We start from the raw sequence: 7,898 nt of genomic DNA on the forward strand, positions 1-7,898 counted from the left end.
ATCTCTAATAACTGATTTATTTTCTCTTTGCCATGATGACAGTAAATAATATTAGACTAGATATTCTTCAAGACACTTCTATACAGCTTAAAGTAGCATTTAAAGGCTTAATTAGGTTAACTAGGCAGGTTAGAGTAATTAGATAAGTTATTGTATATCCATGGTTTGTTCTGTAGACTATCGCGGGGAAAAAGCTTAAAAGGGCCAATAATTTTTACCTCAAAATGGCTTTTAAAAATTGCTTTTATTCTAGCCTAAATAAAACAAATAAGACTTTCTCCAGAAGAAAATTTTTTATCAGACATGCTGTAAAAAAACCCAAACAAAACTGATTTCAACTGCAATTCATTTGTTTAGCAACTTCTGACTTGTTCTTCACAACTTTTCATCATTACACTGTAAAAAATAAAATCTCAATTTGTTCAGCACACTGTACTTTTTCTGTCATATATACTAAGAATTGTGAATAACTACTGATCTACATAAAAATATATGTTATGTCAATAATATTCGCTAAAATGTTATGTCTACATGTTTACCAGAGTTTTCTGGACATACATTTTTGTGTTGAACAGGTATGTCGATATTTAAATAAATTGCGCATGCGTGACGCGACGTTTGAAAACGGCGCCAACCCTCCGCCATATTGACCATTCGTTTCGCTCCTCATCTCCATTTTGTCTTGGTGCCATATCGGACTTCTCATATGTTTTCGACTCTTCGAAGAACTAAACATTAACTTGTTCCTGTAGGTGAGTAACAACACTTATTAACACTAATTCTATGCATGCAATGAATTTTACAATATTCCCAACCTGACGGTTTGTTTTTAGCGACGAGAATTGTTGCATATGCTTAAGTTTCAAATGCAGTGGGTAATTAATGTGGCCTATAGTTTCAGCTAAGTCCAAACTCTTAAATGTTTCCGTGTTTTCATGACATGAGTGGCGGAATTAGGCAGAGTCAATCGCTCAGGGAGGCATGTAGACCCCGCGCGACATCCTTCCCGCCCACGCCCGCACCTTCGAGAGGGCGGAGGACCGTGAGGTCGGCACAGTCGTTTGCCTAACGCCAGTTAAGCTTGTGCCGCTCCATAAGACATTAACGTTAACAGTTACTTGGGAAAAAAACGGAAACTGCTTTTCTGTGCCGTTTAAGTTTAAAATGTTTCATGTTAACACTAAAATGACATCTTTATGCTTAACTGTTAATCACTGATAAAAGATAGCTAACTTGGGACCATAGTATTAACACATTTACGTTAGGGAATTCGGAGGTTTTGTTTGTTTTTAGGTGAAACGTTTTCATTTCTCTAGCGAGTTTTCACATTTTTCTCATTTTACGTGCTTCTCTCTGTGTGTGTACCGCCTAGTGATGGGTCGTTCTTGAACGATTCGTTCATTTTGAACGAATCTTTTGTATGACTCGAGAACGACGAGTCCTCTCTGGGAGTGATTTGTTCACTCGCGCATGCGCACATTTGTGCAGGTGGAGGAAAAGATTAGTTCATTTATCGAGTCCTCTATCGGGTTTAAGTCATTCGTTCATCACTTTAAAGACATTAGGCAATGAAATGCAATCAGAGCCGGAAAAAATTTTAAATCATCTTTCGAGTCCTAAGCGTTAAGTCATCTCTCTTTACATGCTGTCACGTGATGAACGAACGAGTCAAAAACCAGATGACTCGAAAGGTGAACTAATGGCTCCTTTCGGTTCAGACTGTGCTTTGGTTAAGCTTATATGGGTCTGTCTGTGTGACGTAGGCGAACCCCTCAAATTTGAAGACCTGACAGAAGAGCTGAGCTCACATAATCATAGACAAAAGACTAGGTAAACAAACGATTATTTTCTTTTTCTTATAGCATTCAAGTTATGACTGGGCTAGTTGTGGATGCGTTTGGAATAACTTGTATCATTTTAATAATATTTTGACAAATTGATGGAAATGACTTGAAAAAAAGATTTATTCATCTCAACGAACGAGACTCAAAGGTCCAAATCAGTAATATGATCTGAACTTCCCATCACTAAGAGCGAGTGAGACCGTAAGTTGTACTTATAAATTTGTGACGCATTTATAAAGCACGGATATTCAGATTATATTAGATAAAGTAATATGTAAATGTAGTTTATATATATTTTTTTTTATAAAATATTGCCTAGAACGTTATTTAATCCTGTCAAATTAATATAAATAGTTCCTATTAGGTTTAAAATAGTCTTAATTTCAAATAATATATTATTACTAACTATATTACATTATTTGTGGACTTCTCTGTATACATCAATATCATATATTGATATTAATATCATTGTCTGCTCCCAAACGTGTTTCATGTTAAAATATGGGGGCATAAACTTGAAAAATGTTTAAAACTTATTTCTGTTTTCAAGATAATCTTCTCAAGACTTCATGCAGTGTAAAAACTGCAAATTCAGCACTTCAAGTGAAGATGTCCTTCTGAAGCACTATCAGCTACATCATCATAGAATTTCCAACTGGCCCTGTCTTTACACGGAGTGTGTTTGTGCTTTAAAAACTGCAGGTGCTTTACGATCCCACTTATCTAAATCACACCACAACACTGATAGAGTCATTTGAGATCTTTCAACTTTTAATTGTGGACTATGTGAATTTCATAAGATTTGTACTGAAAAAAGATTTTTTCTTCATCTACATAATCATCTGAAACGTAAAGAAGTTAATGCAGAAGAGACATGGCAGCCATAAGTGAATAAGCCTGCACTCTTTTTTCAAGAACAGGTAAAGATAATTTTTTTCTTTCTTATTAGGCTTTAAGTTTACAGAATGCAACATGCTCTGTTTACAGAAAAAATTGATTGCTGTAAATCTGGTTGGTTTGTTTTAAAAAGATCTGTGAGGAATTTTTCCGCATCACCAACAAAGACCTTCTAGGAGTCTCCATGGCAGCCACTGACAAGTACACACCAAAGCTTATGAAATTATACAGAGCCAGAAAAGGAGCGTTTGGACATGAAATGGAAGAGCTCCTGGAAAGACTTGATGAAAGGGCAAGTTAATAATTTTCATTATTTACATGTTTTTGATCTATGTAGTTGATGATATTTCAGTTTTCATTCTGTGACTTTTTGGTTGTATCTTTTTTATGTTTTTGCAGACAACAGAAATTGTTAATCACAGAAGGACTTCTGCTTTGGAGGGCCTGCCTTTGTTTCTTCGAGAGAAACAAACTAACCTTTTCAAGAAATGTAAAGTAGGTATCAAACAATTTAAATGGTTTAAAGCATGAGTGTCCAAACTTGCTTCTGTATTGCTGGTGTCTGAAAAGTTGTGTGCCAATATATTTGGAGCTTTCATGAAAACTTTTGATTAGCTGAGTTAAAATGTTTAATTTAGGTATCATTAACAGAAATTACAAATCTTCTGACCTTAAGGTATAAGAAGTAAATTTACGTATAAACGTGTCTTGTAAATTTCATGATTCACAAGTATCTTGTTATTTTTAAAAGATTGATATCAGGTTCTATATTAGTACCAATTTAGACCTGCTCACTGATTTATGCAGGTAGTTAAGGGAAAGAACATGTAAAAGAGATGCAAGAGAAACTGTTGCTTTGTCTGTTATTACATAAAATTAGAGTTGTGCCGAGAGTCTGAGACGTTATTCTTGTCAACCAAAATGGCAGCTGTTGTATTCAGAGTACAACATATCAGCATTTATTTATTTATTCATTTATGACAGTATTTTAAAATAAATCACTTAAAATATTTAAACTCCAATTACTGCATTAATGTTGCATATGAATCCTGATGATTTATGCGTTTGTAGATCTGGGCTCCTTGTTATTTACATGTTGTCAGTTTAATTGTTACATTCACTTTTGCTTAATGATTTGAATTATAACACTATGTCTTCCTACAGACAAACTACACATTACATAGCATTTTTATGATCATAACTATTTGATGTAACTGGTCATTTTGCTTAACTGCAATTAAGTTTGCATGGTCATTGTATTATGCTGGTTAATTATTTTTACAGAATGTTCATATTTCTGAAAGATAACTGTATTTTTAACTGAATAAATAACTTTATTACAATTATTTAAATGTGTGTGTTGTTATAGCCCTATACTAAACATATAATATCTTGCTTGTTTGTAGATAAAGTACTATAATGACTTTCTATGCTCAAATATTCTTATTGTGTTTTCACAGGAAACTGAAGATAGAACAAAGGGCGTATCAGTTGGCATTCTCTATTTTACGGAAGATGACTCCCGGGCAGCATCACCAGTGATCCAGAACATTGCTGTTGTACTGGAAGAGGTTGTTGTTTTGGAAGACATTCCAGATACCTCAAGTGCTGTAGCATACCTCTTTGGCCTTCTTCATGCACTCAACTTTTCCTATCCCAAAGAACTCCGGTACACTTTTGACACAATTCAGAATGTTTTCATGGAGCTTGGGACTGTATGTACGCAACGTTAGCTTTCTCTTAAAAACAAGATGTTAAACTAATACTGTAAACAGTGTTGTGTCAATGGTCTGATGTTACAAAGACGTAATGTACAATTTGAGTACTAAATCTGATTCATGAGAGCCACTGTTTAGGCACTGTGTTCAGTTAAATGGGTAACATTTCATAATAACTACACACTATGAATCATTTATTAAGCATTAGCAAATAGTTAGTTCATTATTTGTTAAGTATTAACTCTAATAGGCATTAATAAGCACTTTATAAATACAGCCACAACTGACTATTTTCTTAAATTGTAATTAATTGCATTTTCATACTTTGTTAATGATTCTTTTTTTCATTACATAAGTATTGCATTATTTACAAACCAGTTATTTAAGAATAGGTGGTGGTTTTTTCCAGATCATTCAGAATGTGAAAGTACATTATTAATAAACTATTCAAATAACGTTCATATATCTTATTATTCAGGCATATACTATTAGTTTATTTATATATTAATACACGCTTTATTAACTCGATTTCATCCAGTTTTGTGACCTAAAGTGAGGACTATTTATGCTTTATAAATCCCTTATAAATGACTATTAAAGGCTCAGTTATATTCCGAACAGGGAAAAAGAGCATGAACTATTTCATTCATTTCTGTTTATTTAATGATACACAAATGAAACTATCAAATGAAAAAAAAAATCTTTACAACCTTATCTAAAATGAAGTTACTGTACAGTTTAAACTTTGCTAAATAACACTGAAATGTTATATCATAATATATTGTTTTATCCAATTTTATTCAATTGTATTTATTGCTAATTGTATTCTGACATTTCTGTTATTCGGCGATGTTTAAAGTTTACAGTAATTTTATTTTTTTAGATTAGATTGCAAACATTTATTGTTCATTTGATACTCAGCTTTTAATTGTCATTTATAAGAGATTTATAAAGCAAAAATAGTGTCACTCTAGATTAGGTCACAAAAATAGATGAAGTTGAGTTAATAAAGCATTTATTAACATACATAGTAACCATTACTATATGCCTGAATAATAAGATATATAAATGTTAATTTGAATAGTTCCATTAATAATTTACTAACTCATGCTGAATGATCTTAAAAACCACCAGCTACACTTAAATACAAATGGTTTGTAAATAATGCAATACTGAATTCAGTAAGGAACAATTAATAAAAAGCAAAGTTTGAAATACAATCATTAGCTTATAACAGCATTTGTAGCTGTCTTTATAAAGTGCTTACTAACGTCTAATAATGTAGAGTTAATGCTTAACAGATAATTGATTAAATATTTGTTAATGCTTTGCTAATGATTCGTAGTGTGTAGTTATTATGAAGAGTTACTGTTAAAGGTTTTAAAATTAAAAGGTTTACATTTTTTTAATATTTAAATTTTGTCAAGACACCCAAGCACTTAACTTTTGTTTTGGTTTAAATGTTTATGAAAACTGGTGTCCAAATCAACCCTTTTGTTTATAATTTGTGCATAAAAGCATTCAAAGCAAATTAAGTTTGTGTTAAATGCAATGTTTAAATTGTTAATTTCTGTGCTGTTGTTACAGTTAAAATGTTAAGGCTTGCATATGTGCCTGCAAATTAGCAGAAAAGTCTGTATACTGCAAAGTTTGTAATTTGAAGCACTTTTCATCTAAAATATTTACAAATGTTTGTGCTATTTCCTGTTGTAAAGCTTATTTATCTGTTGCTTTCAGTGGAAATAAATTGAAGAAGTAGTAAGTTTGTGTTTGTCATTTGTAAGTAAAATGATTAAAACAGAATGATATGCTAACTAGTACTAATTACGTATTTTGCAAATTTGAAAAAAAAACATCCACTAAACAGAAAAAAATTAATTGACTCAATTGCAGTAACTGTTGCTTTAGTTGATGTGACAAGAATATCTTTATTAGTATAATACTATAATCAATATTGCATGAACAAAGAAAATTATGTTAGCTCAACTAAATATTGTTACTGAGAAGAACTAAAAAACAGTTGTTGAGACAACTCAAAGTTCTTACTGCATCAAGTTGCCTTATTTTTTTATGTTTTCTCAACAATTTTTTTTTTACAGTGTAAAGTTCCTCCGAGTCACCTCCAGTTGTTAATAATAATAGTACAACAGCAAGCGCATCAAGTATGAAAACCTCCAAAACTTAAGGCTGTGTGCACTCAGTCTATAGAGGCTTGTCAACCTTGTTTCATTTCCCATGTTAATTTTTTCTTTTATTTAAAAAAGAAATTCCCAAGTGCTCTTTAACAGAGAGAATATTATTGTCAACACATTTCTAAACAAAATAGTTTAAATGACTAAATTCTAATAACTGATTTCTTCCGTAATCTTTGCCATGATGACAGCACATAATATTTGACTAGATAATTTGTAAGACATTAGTATTCAGCCTAAAGTGACATTTAAAAATGTAATTAGGTTAATTAGGCAAGTAAGATCTATTGGCCAAGTCATTGGGTAACTGTGGTTTGTTCTGTATTTAAGAAGGCTAACAATATTGACCTTAAAAACTGCTTAAACATTTTAAAAACTGCTTTTATTCTATCCAAACTAAAAGAAATAAGACTTTCTCAAGAAGAAAAAAAATACTTACAACATTTCAAAGGAGGGTGATACAGTGGCTAATGTGGTTAGCACAGTTGTCTCACAGCAACAAGGTTGCTGATTTGAGTCCAAGATGGACCAGGATGGCTTACTGTGTGGAGTTGACATGGGTTTTCTCTGGGAGCTCCAGTTTCCCCCACAGTCCAAAGACTTGCGGTATAGGTGAATTAGAAAAACTAAATTGACTGTAATGTATGAATGTGTGTGTGAATGAGAGAGTGTGTACATTATATTGTGTGAATATAAACATGGATTAACATAAACAAAAAAAACATTCATGTTGTGCAGTAAAATAATTTTATCCTATGTTTACAAAGCTTTAATAGTAAGGTTGTGGATTAAGCACCTATTTCTCAAACAAAAATAAATAAATAATCTACACTATGAACACAAATAGTAGTTTAATTTATGTCGCATTTTTGATCAGCATCATGAACTAATGATATTTGACTAAATTGACCCCTGACAGAAAGACTCCTGCTATATGAGTCAAATGGTGTAACCAGTTACACCCCTTGACATTTCAACTTAAAATGAAATTTGACAGGCATTATCAATAACATCTATGTAAGCACATGGGCTTGGTGGGAATATTTCAAATTTAACTTTTAAATATAATACTTATTTTTATAATTATGAACAATTATCAGTGCATTTCTGGGGTCTTACCATTTGACATGCATATCTAAGAATAGCTGACCATACCTTAAAAAGGTCAAAGTATCTCACATTTTAAAAAGAGTTACTAACCTTTGCATGCAGCAATTAGTCTTATCAAGAGTTCTTCTCTGTGATTC

General features: G+C 32.0%; 1 long non-coding RNA gene across 4 annotated transcripts; it reads left to right on the forward strand.

The window, feature by feature from the left end:
- The first annotated feature begins 648 nt into the window (after window positions 1-648).
- On the forward strand, window positions 649-6,221 carry LOC148682223 (uncharacterized). Of its 4 annotated transcripts, XR_015942828.1 has the most exons (6): window positions 649-752; window positions 2,395-2,546; window positions 2,700-2,764; window positions 2,875-3,033; window positions 3,141-3,236; window positions 4,202-6,221. It is a non-coding gene; the product is annotated as an uncharacterized LOC148682223 (long non-coding RNA). The 4 variants fall into 4 exon arrangements; XR_015942825.1 differs by having other exon boundaries at window positions 2,875-3,236; XR_015942826.1 differs by lacking the exon at window positions 649-752 and adding an exon at window positions 811-1,830 and having other exon boundaries at window positions 2,875-3,236.
- Window positions 6,222-7,898: the final 1,677 nt, after the last annotated feature.

Source organism: Danio rerio, chromosome 4 (genome assembly GCF_052040795.2).
Source record: "Danio rerio strain M-AB ecotype USA chromosome 4, GRCz13ab, whole genome shotgun sequence".
Lineage (NCBI taxonomy): Eukaryota > Metazoa > Chordata > Actinopteri > Cypriniformes > Danionidae > Danio > Danio rerio.